Consider the following 14815-nt stretch of genomic DNA (forward strand, 5'->3'; position numbering starts at 1 on the left):
CAGAAAGATAGTTGGGAAGTCTTCAGATATTGGGAAATTAAGCCATCCACTTTTAAGTGGCAGATGACCAAATGAGGAAGTATCAAGAGAAATGAAAAATATTTTGAGCTAAGTAAAAGTGAAAAATAAAACAAAAACTTGAGGAATGCAGTGAAAGCAGTGTCTAGAGGAAAATCTATAGCCTTAAATGTATATATTAGAAAAGTAAATTAAATAATAAAATTAGTAACTAAGCAAGCAACAATCTTCAGGAACTAGAGAAGGAAGAACAATTTAAGCATAAATCAAGTAGAAGAAAATAAGCCATATAAAGAGAGTAAAGAAATCAGTAAAACTGAAATCAGGAAAACAATAGAGAGAGCACGTAAGCAAGCAAGAGCTGTTTCTTTGAGAAAAATCAACTAAATTAGTGAATCTATAGTCTGAGTAACACAGAAAAAAATGAGATTAATCATAATTTAAAAATACAGAATAGGAAGGGTCATTTCTACTAATCCCACGTACATTATGCCCACAAATTTGGTAACAGGTGAGCTGAATCAGTTCTGAAAAACATACAGTACCATATCTCACATAAAGAGAAAGAGATCATCTGTAGGGTCTTATGTCTCTTAAAGAAATTAAAACTATATCATAAACTTCAAAGAAACCATCAATCTCAGGTAGTTTCACTTCTGAAATATATTGAGGAAGAAATAATTTCTTCCAAATAGTACAATACAAAAAGGTGAATAAAAAGCATAGCTTTAAAGTGAAGAAACTGGACAAATTCGATCTCAGATCAAGAGTATTAGTAACAGTGGTATGTTGATATTATCTTCCTTTGATATGATACAAGGAAAATGACATAACTGTGGTTTCCTCCTAAAAACCCATGACCCCAGGTTGATCATAAGAAAAACACCATCTGACCCTAACTGAGAGAGATTCTATAGTATACCTTAAAATTGTCAAGTTTATCAAAAGCAAGAAATTTCTGAGAAACTATGACACCAGAAGAGGAGCCTGGACATCATCACCAAATGTAATGTGCTGTCTTAGATAAGCCCTGGTGAAAACTAAGGTCAAAATAAAGTATGAACTTTAGTCGATAATAAGGTGTCAATGCTTGTTCATTAATTGTGGAAAATGTGCTGTTTTAATATAAGCTTTTGGTAATAGGGAAAACAGAGCATGGAGTATAAGGAAGTCTAATTTTTACAATTTTCTCTAAATCTAAAGCAATTCTAAAATATTATTTGTTAGCATTATTTACAAAACACTTAAGGAAAATTGTATTTTAGTAGAGGCTATATCTTCAAAAATGAATGTGTGTGAATACTGTAAATAAAAAATGTTATTTAAGAAAACATAATTATCTAGAAAGAGTATATATTATGTATGAGAATGCAATTATCCATGTCACTTCTGGCTCTAACTACTTTATTTGTTTAAATAGTGCCCTTCAATAATGTATTAGTAGAGATGATTAAAAATTATTATTTTTTTTTAAAAAAGAAAACCAATGATTTTACAACTATTCTTTAAGCCATTGAAATGAGATTCCCAGATTTCTATTGAACCCCAGCTGGGTCTTGGAACTTGATGTCTCAAAAATTCCTTACACAGTAGCAGAATGGAAACAATCACATTAATTAAGATCATATTACTTTTTTTTTTTTAAACATTTACTGGCAATTCCTTTAGTAAGTCTTTTCTAAAGAAGTCATCGTTTTATTTTAATGGGCATATGAAAAGATGAAAAGGAATCTGACTCCTATCAGCTGGATTTTATAAGTAATAAGGAAATAATTAATAGTGGCCTGATCCTTGATTGTATATTTTACATAATTTCATAACCCTGGGAAATCAAGCCATTCCAGATCTATGGCACACTTATTGGTTCCTTACATTTTGTCTCTTATAATATACATATCAATAGCCAGATAGCTGATTCTCATATCAAATAGGACAAAAGGACAACACTAAGCAGAAATAAGACCCCTCTAACTTGTCCCATGTAGTAGTTATTCCAGATTTTCCTCATTGTAACTCTATTTTGACAAGTCATTTTGTCTTACCTGCAGCTGTGTTTACATATCAGTAAAGTGTACGTAATCACAGTACCTAACTTATACTTCTTTGGGAGCATTAAATTTTATAATAGATAAAAAGCACCTCATATGCAGTACGTTCTCAATAACTGTCGAACACTGATATTTCTTTTTGTTGATCAGGGGAATTACTGAAAATATTATTGATGAAAACACAAAGTTGAGTTCAAAATAAATGATTTACCAACTCAAGGTAAACAACAACAACAACAACAAAACCAACCACAATGGATGGAGAGCTGAAAATACTGTCTTCAAGAGGGGCTTCACACACATAGTAATTTCTTAGCATAAGGTTGCCATCTTTTCTTTTACTCCTTATCCTTCTTAAAGCATATTTCTTAATGAGTAGAAAGCAATACAATTAGGCTATCTTTGTCAAAATAGGTTGGAATGCTTTATAAATCAATCCCCAAATATCAGCGACTTAATACAATGAGGTTTATTACCCATCAGGTTGAATGTCTTTGAAGGTTGGCTGCTTGCCTTTGATTTGCTAAACTGAGTCATGTGGGATACCTAATTTCAATGGAATAAGGATGTGCAAGTCCATAAGGTGTTAAAAAAATCAGAAATATTTGGTAAATATCTCTAATGATATGATTTGGTGCAACCCTTTCAACTTCTTTTCTCCTTTATGTATATCTACATACATTTCTTACATATATGTATGGTTGAAATTAAGATCACACATTATAAACAAAAAATTTATATCCATTTTTAATTTAACAATTTATGGGTTTTAATTGCCCATGTCATTAAATGCAAATGGAAATGTGATTTTAATCAAATTTTATGATATGGGTATCACAGAATATATTTAGATCCTGTAATATTATTAGACATATAATTTGCTTTCAACTGTTTCCATTTTAAACAACTCATGATGAAAATTTTCAGAAATACCCTTGCACTTTCCTTGAATTTCTAGATATGTAATTTCTGGGTCAAATTTATGTGACAATAAGGAATCTGGATGAAATAATATAAATAGTCTTCCAGAATGGTTATTCAGCACTATGTGAGAATACCTATTCAGTGCAATCTTGTCAACGTTAATAATAAGAGGTTAAATGTCTTTGCAGATTTGGTCGGTAGAAAATGTTGACTCATTAATTTAATCTCCTTCAACTCATGTTTACTGAGGTTTACTAATTGCCAGACGCTCTTTTAGTCACTGAAGATATAGAAATAAATGAATTGTTTGCTTTAATGAGCTCACAGTTTAGTTGTGATGACAACAAACAAACAAAAATACTAAATGTAGCTATCTCTCTATATAGCTATACATATAGTATATGTATACATAAATACATATACACACCTATGTATAATAATACAGTACATGTAATCAATGGGTTAAGAATATTATACGATCCACCAAGTTCAGAGAAAAGTGAAGAAGGGGCATGCTATTTTGTGTAGATTGATCAGAGAAAGACTCTTTGATAAGGTAACATATGAAAAATGACCAAAATGAGAATGAGGTAAAGAAGGTATGAATGCAGGTATTTGGGGTTTGATCTCTCCAGGCAGAATAAACAACAAGTGCAAATAGAGACGTGAAATGCTTGAAAATTGAGTGGAAGAGAAGGCATTGACAATTAGAGCAGTATTAGTAAGGGGATGGCATCACATTGGGCAAGGGAGGTGGTGTGGTTGGATGGGAGCCCCTGAAAATTACTTAAGGCTCTATATGCTCTGACAAGGTGATATGGTTTGGATCTGTGTCCCCACACAAATTTCATGTTAAATTGTAATCGTCAGTGTTGGAGGTTGGGCCTGATGGGACGTGATTGGATCATGAGGGTGATTTGTAATTGTTTAGCACCATCTCTGTACAGTTGTTCTTGCGATATGATTCTCAGGAGATCTGGTGGTTTAAAAGTGTGCAGCACCTCCCCACTTTCTCTCTTCCTCCTGCTCTGGTCATGTAAGACCTGCCTGCTTTTCCTTCTTTTTCTACTATAATTGTAAGTTTTCTTAGATGTCCCCAGAAGCGGAAGCCTGTATAGCCTGCAGAACCATGAGCCAACTAAACCTCTTTTCTTTATGTAAGTGCAAGAATATAGACTAATACAGAAAATTGGTATTGAGAAGTGGGACATTGCTACAAAGATACCTGAAAATGTGAAAGTGCCTTTGGAACTGGGTATTGGGAGAAGTTGGAAGAATGTGAAGGGCTCAGAAGCATACAGGAAAATGAGGGAAAAGTTGGAACTTACTAGAGCCTTGTTGAATGGTTATGAACAAAATGCTGACCGTTATATGGGCAGTGAAGTCTAGGCTGAAGAGGTCTTAGATGGAAATGAGAAACTTATTAGGAACTGAAGCAATGGTCATTTTTGTTATGCATTATCAAAGTGGTAGGCTGCATTGTGCCACTGCTTTAGGGATCCTTGGAAATTTGAACTTGTGAGTGATGTTTTAGGGTATCTGGTAGAAAAAATTTCTAAGCAGCAAAACGTTATAGAAGTAGGCTGGCTGCTTCTAAAATGCTATTCTCATACACATGAGCAAAGAATTACCTGACATTGGAACTTATATTTAAAAGGGAAGCAGAGTGTAAAAGTTTGAAAAATTTGCAGCCTGGCCGTGTGATAGGAAAAAAAAAAGCACATTTTCAGGGGAAGGATTAAAGAAGTCTGCAGGAATTAGCATAACTAAAAGAAAGACAAATGCTGATAACCAAGACAATGGGGAGGCCTCAAAGGCATTTCAGAGATCTCTATGGCAGACCCTCCCATCACAGGCCCAGAGGCCTAATAGGGAAGAATGGTTTTGTGGGCAAGGACCATGGCCTTGTTGCCTTGTGCAGCCTCAGGTCACTGCTTTCCATGTTCCAGCCATTCCAGCTTGCCCTCATGGCTGAAAGGGCCCCAGGTATAGCACTGGTAGCTACTTCAGAGGGTGAACGCCATAAACCTTGGTGATTTTGACATGCTTTTAAGCCTGTGTGTGTGCAGAGTGTAAGAGCTGAGGCTTCGGAGCCTCTGCCTAGATTTTAGATTTATGGAAAAGCCTGGATATCCAGGCAGAAGCCTGCTGCAGGGCAGGAACTCTCATGAGAACCTGTACTAGGGCAGTGCAGAGGGGAAATGTGAGGTAGGAGTCCCCACACAGAGTCCCCACTGGGGCACTTGTTAGTGCTGCTGTGAGAAGAGGGCTACCGTGCTACAATTTCAAGAAGGGTAGATCCACCAGCAACCTGGACACTGCACCTGGAAGAGCCATAGGCACTCAATGCCAGTGCATGAGAGCAGCTATGGGGGCTGACCCCTGCAAGGCCACAGGGTGGAGCTTCCCAAGGCTTTGGGAGCTTATCCCTTGCATCAGTGTGCCCTGGATGTGAGACATGAAGTCAAAGGAGATTATTTTGGAGCTTTAAGATTTAACCACTGCCCTACTACATTTTGGGATTGCATGGGGCCTATAGCCCCTTTCTTTTGGCCAATTACTCCGTTTTAGAAGAGGAGTATTTATTCAATGCCTATACCTCCATCATATTTTGAAATTCACTAACTTGTTTTTGATTTTACAGGCTCATAGGATCTGTCTATCTGTGTTCCCACGCATAACTCATGTTAAATTGTAATCCCCAATGTTGGAAGTGGGGTCTGATGGGAGGTAATTGGATCATAGGGGCATTTTCTAATGGTTTAGCACCATCCTCAAGTGTTGTTTCCATGATAGAGCTCTCATGAGATCTGGGTATTTAAAATTGTGTGCACTCCCTGCCCCCCATCCCTGCTCCAGCCATGTAAGATGTGCCTGCTTCCCCTTTGCCTTCTGACATGATTGTAAGTCTCTTGGGGCCTCCCAGCTATGCTTTCTGTACAGTTTGTGGAACCATGAGCCAACTACACCTCTTTTCTTCGGAAAGTACTCAGTCTCAGGCATTTCTTCATAGCAGTGCAAGAATGGACTAATACATAAGGACTTCAATTTTTATTGAAAAAAAAGAATGACGCAGATTTCAAGGAGAGAAATGACATGGTCTGAATTGCATTTCTTTCATTTTAGTGGCAATGGAGAATTTTTCATATGTATATTGTGTTTCTGCATTTCTGCATCTTAAAGACATTATTTCCACTGTACTTACAATTTTTTCCATTTTTATATTTGCCTTATCATTTTTTATTTTGTGCAAATTCAAGTCTATAAATTTTTCCATTTTTATTACTTCTAATATATTTGTTTCAGTATGATTTAACTATGCACTTTTTAAATATTTTTACAAAAGGAATTGCTTTTAATCTTCATATAATAAATAGATGTCTTTATAATTCAGAAGCAGAGCATTGCAGACAAAAATCACTCAAAATCATACAACTACAAAATGATGACCATGAAGATATTAATACATAATCTTTTTGACAGATATTGCTTCTAATCTTAAAATAATTTATCAAATTTAAAATTTTTATATAATTTTTTGAGATACAAAAACTTGTATATGTTATATCTATATAATTTGGCAAGTTTGGAGAAAAATATACTTGTGAAGTCCTTACTTCAATTTATGCCATAAGCCTATCTATCACCTCCATAATTTTATGAGTTTGGCTATATTTACCATATAATTGGTATTATGTAGGATTTGTCCTTCTGTGTCTGGTTTATTTCACTTAGCAAAATGTGCTCCAGGTACATTCATATTGCTTCAAATGGCAGGAGTCCCTACTTTTTAAGGCTGAGTAATATTCTGTCATATGTATGCACCACATATTAAAAATCCATTCATCCTTTGGCACACATTTATGTTGCTTCCATGTCTTGGCTATTTGAATAGTGTTACAATAAATGTGAGAGTGCAGATATTTTTTCAAGATCCTGATTTTATTTCTTTTGGATATATATCAGGAAGTAGAATTCCTGAAACCTATGATTGTCCTATTTTCAGTTTTACAAAGCTCCAAGCTATTTTTATAATGGCTGAACCGAGTTATAATCCCACCAAGAGTGTGTAATGATTCCCTTTTCTCCACAACCTCACCAGCATCTTTTCCTTTTTCAATTTTAATTTATTTTAACCATTTTACCACTGGGACCGCGTGTTCATGACTGGAGTAGCCAACTGGTAGTGTGAGTATTACTTTGTTCATAATGGTCATAATTAGACCATCAGATCATTTGTGAGGAGAGTTCATATAATTCGATTTTGTTACCAAATAAATTGTTGCTATTGCTGCAGAACAATTAGAAATACTTTACATATCTGATTGAAGCTACTTTAGACACATTTGCCATTTTTGTGCTGGTTTTATATCCTAATATGTGGGGCAAGCACAGGCTCCACTGCTTTTCTCTTCTTCTTCTTCCTTTTTTTTTTTTTTTTTTTGAGATGGAGTGTCGCTTTTTTGCCCAGGCTGGAGTACAGTGGCACCATCTTGACTCACTGCAACCTCTGGAGGCCTCCCACACTCAAGCAAGTCTTGTGCCTCAGCCTCCTGAGTAGCTGGAACTACAGGCGCATGCCACCATGCCCGGGTAATTTTTGTATTTTTAGTAGAGACTGGGTTTTGCCATGTTGGCCAGGCTGGTCTCGAACTCCTGACCTCAAGTGATCCACTTGCCTCAGCCTCTCAAAGTTCTGAGATTACAAGTGGGGGCCACCGTAAGAGAGCCTGGCCCTCTTCTTGATTATCTTAGGAATTATTACTTTGTTTTATTATTTTGATTTTTAAAATGTTGCTTTATTATTTTGATTTTTAAAAACCCACTATGTTGAAAGAAGATTTCATTGATTTTTATAATTTGGGGTCAACTGAATCTTCCTTCCCAGAATCATGATATATGTCTTTATTTACTGAAACTTTTTTTGTTTTTAAAAGTTTTAAAATTAACATATAATTATAGTGCATATTTTTGTAGTACATAGTGATGTTGTGATACATAAAATGTATAGTATTCAGATCGGGGTAATTGGCAAATTCATCCTCACAAACATCATTTCTTTCTGGTTCTAGCTATTTGAAACGGTATGTTATTGTTAATTATAGTCTTTTATGTTCTACAGGGAGATGTTGTATTCTCTAGTCATCTATTTCTCATATTTTGCTTTACATTTTCTTAAAGTAGCATACGTACATGCATTTACAAGTGTGTATTTTACTTTTCATTTTGTTTTTAAATGGTAACTACTTTCATTTGAAAAAGGCTTTCTTTTTATTTTTAATTTTATTTTTGGTGTATAACCTACTACCTTATTAAATATAATTGGCAAATAATCATCATTTTTACTCTGTAATATTTATTTATTCAATGTACCAGTTAGGCTTAGAGAAGAATGTTGACTAACTGCTGTGACTGCAGATAGCCTTGTCTTATTCTTTTCTTAAGAAAGCATGTTTTCTTTCTGTTTTACAGAAATACTCTTTGTCATGTTAAGAAAAGGGGTATATTTTTCTAGTATATTAATACATCTTATTAAAGGATGATTAATTTTATTGTTACTTTTTAGCATCTATTGAAATAGATCATCTACCTTTCATTTTGTTATCTTAAAACATAATGATGATAACACTTTGCTGATTTCAAGCAATCTCTGCAATTTTAATAAACTCTTTGGTGCCATGCTGTATTAGTCATATGGGTTGCATATGCTAATATTTTATTTGATATAAAAATGTTGCATCTATGGCAATATTTTTCTTCGTTCTGTAACAATATAAACAGCACCAGAATCACTTTTCTTTAGGGCAGGACTTTCATCAAGTAAAATTCTTGGTTAGAGTTCTTTGAAAGCAATTGTTTGATAATTGATCAGTTATAGCTCTCTTTTGTTTTCTTACTTTCTTTGAAAATAATGGTAATTTATATTTTCATATATTTTAAAAAGTTTTTTAGCTTGTGGATATTTACTAGTATAATGTTTTACAACAGGGTTCCCTTTATTTTTTAAAAAGTTTCCTCCAAATCCTTGAATATATTGCATTTCTTGACTTTGTTATATTTAGTAATTTCTCTTGTATACATCCTTGTTTAGACATTTTTAGGGCTTCGACTATGTTAATAACAATTTGAGTAACAGTTATTCCTTTATTCTATCAATGTAATTTCTTTATTTTGTTTTCTAGTCTCAGCTTATCATTATCCACATCTTTTATTCTTTTAAATTTCTTAATTCTTGATTTAAATGCATTATTTTCATTTATCTTCAGCAACAGAAGCCTTTAAATACTTAAATTTTAAGTTGAGGACAGTGGCATAAGTTTTGAGATATATTTTATTAACCTTCCTTTCATAATTTCTTAGTCTATGGTGTATTTTTGGCAATGGAATTTTCAAAAGAAAATACTAAATTTCTCATATGTTTAGATTTAGAAGTCGTGCTTTTGTTTGTAATTTTTACTATTGTTGACTTGTGGTCAGAGAGTTCGGCCTTAAAAATTTTTATGTTAAAAATCAATTTTCGTCGAGTTCAATATGTGTGTTTGTATGTGTATGGTAAAGTATTATTAATTTTTATAAATAACACACAGCATTTCACATCCTCACCTTCTCTTCATGTGAAAGAGGTTGTATATATTATATAGACATATATACATATATAATATACATATATACATATATAATATATACATATGTACATATACATATATAATATATACATATATGTACATATATACAAACATACTTATGTGTGTGTATACATGTGTGTATAGGTATATATATAGTATGTGTGTGTATCTTAAATACTTTAATTACAATATTTAGATGTTTTATGCCATTCACACTTTTTGAATCTCATACTACATTAGGTGGTAAATTATCTTCTGTAGAAGAATATAAAATATTCACACAAAATATTGCATATAAATTCAAAGAGTTCCCCAGAAAGCCCCTCTGAAAGAAAATAATGAATTCCTTTATTCCTATGTCCATTGGCCACTGTTAAAAACATCTCCCCTATATATTATATTATGATATCTGTTTAAGCAGCCAAATCCAGAAATGAAAAGGTATTTAAATTTCCCATTATGATTAAGATTCATCAGTCTCTTTTCATTTTTTTAATAATTTAGGCATATATACATTGATATTATATTGGATGTTACACAAAAATATATTACTGACATACTGTGCCTTCTCTAGGACTAGTACCTGGTATCAATAACCAGTAACCCTCTTTGTTCTGTTTAGGATTTCCTTATATCCATTTACTCATGTTAATTTACATTGTTCATTTCCTGTAACTTTTAATGAATCTGAATAGTGTTTTACTTGAGTCTGTGGGATATTTCATGTATACTCACAGAATATACAAATAATTTTATCTACTCATTTCTAGCATGCAACTTTGATTTCTGTATCTTTATCTTATTGCATTAAACTATATTTACATAATATTGTTAAGTAATAGAAGAAGGCATCCCTTTAATTGTTTTTTTTTTAATGAGCTTGCTTTATGTTTTACAGGGAGTTTAACAGTAACTGTTACTTTAAAATAAGTTTTCTTCATCATGTTAAAATTATTCCTATACATTTAGCTTTATAGTATTTTAAAAATCAAGAATAGTTATTTAGCCTCTCCTAACAATTTTTTTCTTTGCTTTCCTCTTATTTTTTTAAGTCATCAACTCTGATCAAGGGTGTTACTGCACTTTGACTTTTCAATTTACAAATAGAGCAACTACTTTATTTCTCTCCCCTTGCCTCCTTTTCACAAATATACAGCAATCACTGCTACCAAATGGAAACAAAGCTAACCCACTGCACTTCCATTATCAGCAATTTCTGGTTCCCACAATTCCATACTAGTCACGGTAGAACGGTTTATTACTCAGAAACAACACTGCAGTTGACACTGATGTTAAATATGAATGAAGGAGTGATTGGTTTGAGAGCATGGAGTTATGTTTGATAACCCACAAAACCCTTTCTGGTGCAGCATAGGAGAAAACAATGCAGTCTCTGGATATTTCCTAAAGATGCTGAACGACCGTGACTGGCTAACGAAATAGGCTTTTTTTTGCTCTTAATAAACTTTTCTGTATGAAGAATTTATTAAGTTAGGCATATGAACAAAGTACATAATGAAATCTCTAGGTGTTTGGGGTTAAAAGTTATTCTTTATGTTATTCCATGTTTTGATTTTTTTTATTTTTTAAATATTTATAATAAATTATCATTTGGAAGACTTAATGGTAAGAAAAAACAATTTCTTCAAGCATATAATAAAGTTGTCCTTACATAATTTTAACCGTGTGGAATGTGACTAGTGTCACTTTTAAGATTATGGTTTACATTCATTCCAGATAAAGGAATAGTTTTCAAAATGGCATTTCAAATAAAAAAGTAATCGCTAGATTGTAAATCTTTTGCTGGTAAAGACTTAAGAGAGTATAATGTCTTTTTAAAAAATCATACATAGAATAATGCTTTCTATTTAAAAAACTCAATTTATAATTATTGACTTATTTCTCTTCATTTTGCTAAAAACTGATGAATTCTAGGGGCAAGAAACTATTTTTAATCACCTTTCGGCTTATCTTTTTGGTTTTCTATAAGTTTCTGGTGCCCTTAATGCAAATAACCAATAAAAAATAAAGAAATACTTTAGGCCGAAATATTTATGGAGGTAATGTTAATTACTGTTCAGTTCACCGTCTTTTAGTAACTTGAAAATGTTTGGTATATGATAAACACAGTTTTTTGAATGACTGGTGTATTTGTGTCAGAGAACAAAATATCCTGAGAAATTTCTGCCCCTACATTGATTCATTCTGAGATGTAAAGCTAAGGTGGCTTATTGTCTATTAGGCACTATAGGTATATAGGTCTGTAAGGTAAGACCCACTTACCTTAGTCTAGGCAGGTGAGAGAGCAGACAAGCCGCTGAGCACTAAGGGTTTTAAAAGCAGGATGCAGGCAGACATTTGTGCTACATTACTCTGAAGTTTATAAGCTATGGGAAAGAATCAATCAACATTTAAAGTTTTATTTCAAGTTTTTTTCCAGCTAAGATTGTTTTTAATGGACTCTAAGCCTGTCCTTAAATAGCTTGCCCTGCTCTTCCACAAGTGTTGATGAGTATTGGCAACTGTGGGTAAAAGTAATGTCTACAGTGATGTTGTAAAATATGAAGATACTTTATCCAAGAAGTATATACAACTAGGATTAGATTTTAAGATTCAACATTTGAGGAAATATTATCCTGTTGTCAATTATCTTCATAAACCATGGCACCTTTTATATTTGTCAGGTTAGTTCCTTGCAACGAAATTGTGCAAATAAAGGAAGGAAAGTAAGAATTGTAGAGCTGAAATTTAAATTTAGGCATCTTTGATGCTAAATAGGATCCTTCTACTGCTTGATACTATAATAGAGAAACTAAAAACTTTATTTATAAATATAAACAGCTTTTTTTCTTCCAGGAGTTTTCATTTTTATTAGAATTTTTTAAAACCTGGGATTGCTAAAAAACATATATTTTATTTTTTTCTGCCTCTGACTAGTATCTGGTGAATGCAGGCATCAGCGTTATTATCCACAAACAGACAGAAAAGTGTATAGGTAACACAAAGCCCTGAGTACCTGCCAGTGAGTGAACTCTCCAGAGCTTTCATTTGGCCGTATTCCAGGTATCTCTGGTTACTGCTTACTCTCCATCCCACAGCAGTGGCATATGTTTAATGATGTAGTTTAGACCATTAACTTTCTTAGCAAGTATTGCAGTTATCAAAATTAAAATCTTCATCAAGTGTCAATAGAGTTGCTCAAATATTAGCCTTTACCAATTTTATTTTTCTTAAAAATTAAACCTTATAATTACTACTACTACAGTTCATTGAGTGCCTATTGGGTGCCAAACACTTTATAAATTCATAAAAATACAATCAGAAGTGAGTTTTATAATCCCCAGTTTTACAGATGAGAGAACTGAAGCTCAGAGGTCAAATCATTGCTGATAATGTTTTGGCACAAATTCGAATCTCAGTATGCCTATTGTCGTAGCCTATATTCTTCTCACTATACTTTGTTGCTGTTAAATTAAATAAATAAAATTCAGGCATCAGGAGAGGAATGCAATTATTTAGGCAGACATCTAGTAATATAAATACCTTTCATTTGCTCTTCACAGTGTCTCATCTGTAAAATCTCATTTAATTCACTAACTGTGCAAGAGCAAAGACCAGGACTAAAAGAAAGGAACACGCAGGAATATGGAGTGAAAAAAAAAAATGCCTGCTTTATATGGAATCACTAAAGGAAAGACAGGTCACATTGCCAGCTGGTGCTATGCTGTCTGTCATCAGGTTTGACAATATAGTGTAAACATGGGGTCTGTGACACTGAACAAGTAGGGAACACCTTATTACCTCCAAAAATAGCACAAATGCCAAGCAACTTTAACTGGCTTAGTCTCAGGAAATTCCTTCATTGCCTACGAATGTAAGGTTACAGTAAATTACTTACAAACTTAAGGCTTGAGTGTATCAAAAAACTCAGCTTTTCTGCATTGTTTTGATGATGGTTGAGTATTACTGCAAATTAGATTTGCTACATTATTGAGATAAAATTCTCTAAAGAGTCCTTAATATGAAATCAGGTAAAGAATTATGAAAACTAAACATAATATTCTATTAAATGAGGAGAGGAACTATACATGCAAAGGAACTTGCCACGTTCCTTTGAATTTAGAATGAAGAAACTATTTCTCAGGCAAAGTTTGTCTACCAACATTCATTCTGTAGGGAAGACTTGAAATTATAAATCTGCAAGCAGAGATTTTATTATAGTGAAAAACCTTACAGAATCTTAACCACAAAAGCCAAATGCTACAAAGGCTATGATGAATACCAGGTCTATACAGTTCTTATGTAATTAGTACAACAAAGAGAAGAAAAAATTAATTAAGGATAATTTTATGTTCATTCATGTTGATCTCTTACTAAAAGGATAATATTTTCTTTTTATAAAATTAATTTTGATAATTCTCCCTGAGATATTTTATATTACAAAACAACTTTAAAGAAATATTCTGACTTTGCAAAACTTTTTCATTTAAAATAGAGGTTTTTTTTTTCCCAGAAAAAATTCAGCTTTACCAATCCTGTGATATTTTCTTCTAAAAGAGGAAAAGGTGTTTATATAATATCCATTTCCTCTCGCCTATTATCCATATGTCTTCTACCTAAGCTGACTGCAACTTATTTGGCAAAGCAATGTTTTTCTAACTTTAGCAGTGGGAGCCTATGTTTAAATGAAATTGTGTATAGAGATCTGATATGTAACGCAAGTGGAAAGTCAGCTGGTGTGTTGAACATAAAGTTGGGAATGGGGGAAGATCTGACTTTGCTTTGCTTTTGCCCATTCCTCCTCAATGACCCAAGGAAGGCTCCATGAAAACCCTAGGGATCTTCCGACATAGTCTGAAACCACTGGAATAAATCACCCAGCCATATTGTTAACTGGATTGGATTTGTTTAGGTTCTCTTCCATTTCATTTTCAGCTGTTAAATGCCTATTCATGTTTCCAAATTTCTCACACGTATTTTTCTTCAGGAATAACAACAATCATAAAAAAATTATTTTTTTTCTGTTATAAGGTTAACTGCAAGTTTCAAAGCTTTTTGGCAAAATATAATCATAAAAGTGTGGGTTATTTTATGAAAAAAATATTGTAGCAAGATAATGGATCAGTCAGGGTTCTCCAGGTGTCACGTGTTAGAAGGTGATGTAAAAAGATTCAAAAGGCTCAACAGAACTCACCTGTC

Source organism: Gorilla gorilla, chromosome 17, assembly GCF_029281585.2.
Source record: "Gorilla gorilla gorilla isolate KB3781 chromosome 17, NHGRI_mGorGor1-v2.1_pri, whole genome shotgun sequence".
Classification (NCBI taxonomy): domain Eukaryota; kingdom Metazoa; phylum Chordata; class Mammalia; order Primates; family Hominidae; genus Gorilla; species Gorilla gorilla.